This window comes from Amia ocellicauda, unplaced genomic scaffold, assembly GCF_036373705.1.
Source record: "Amia ocellicauda isolate fAmiCal2 unplaced genomic scaffold, fAmiCal2.hap1 HAP1_SCAFFOLD_71, whole genome shotgun sequence".
In the NCBI taxonomy this organism is placed as follows: Eukaryota; Metazoa; Chordata; class Actinopteri; order Amiiformes; family Amiidae; genus Amia; species Amia ocellicauda.
Window position 1 is genome coordinate 53,989 of NW_027102999.1, and position 1,012 is coordinate 55,000.

Consider the following 1,012-nt stretch of genomic DNA (forward strand, 5'->3'; position numbering starts at 1 on the left):
GACCAGGCGGCCGGCGGAAAAAAAATCATAACAAATCAACGGGGGCATTTCTCCGAAAACTAACACCGGGGCAGTGCTCAGGGGGCTCCCAGCTATCAGCCACCCTATCCCGGGACCGATGGGAGCACTTTAAAATTTTCGAGTTAGGGGACCAGGCGGCCGAGTGAAAAACTTAGAAAAATTTTCTATCTCCCCTAGGTGACCAGGCAGCCGGAGCTGATTTTTCTGACCCCTAAAACAATTATTAAAAGGTATTTTTTCGCCAAACTAAGACTTTTAAAATTCAAATAGGATGATTATCTACTGCCCCAGTGGGTTTTTGAACCATTTTAAGCCTTTTTGACAGTTTTCATTTTTCCCCCATTGACTTCAATGGGAGTTAGGTGACCAGTCCTCCGACTTTTGAACCTCTCCTGGGGGGGCTGTGAGCCCCCGATTTCTTTGCAAAGCACGTCATTCGATTCGTCTCAGTCCCCTCTATATACCCCGTGTGTTTGTTTTCTCGAAAAACCCCCGGAACACGGTTTTTTAGGGGGGGGGTGGGGGGGGGGTACTTCGGAGCCATTTGGGGGGGGGTAAACGACATTTCCCGAAATTAATTTTAACACAGCCTTCCTCAGAATCGCTTTTCCAACAAAATCCTTTTTATTTCGAGTCTCTACGATGTTCCTAAGTGGTCGAAACCACTTTTGGACAGTTTTTACACCAAACGGCTCGGGCGCACAGCGGGCCGTGTGCCGATGGGCGGTTCTCGCGGGTCTGAGGCGGGGCTAGGCTGCTCGCGGCGGGCATGGGAGTGCCGTGTGCAGCCGCCACAGTGTTCCAGGCTGTCAGCATTTCTCTACGGTGCCGGGGGAAATACAGGAACTGGGTTTTTGAAGACACTTAGTGCAATGAGAGAGGTCAAAACTGAGCTAAGGGCACTTGCTGGAGGAAAGTGGCTGGGCCCCGCTAGCTCTTTTACGGACACTTTCTGGACTTGGCCCGGGATTTTCAGACGGTTCTTTGCGAC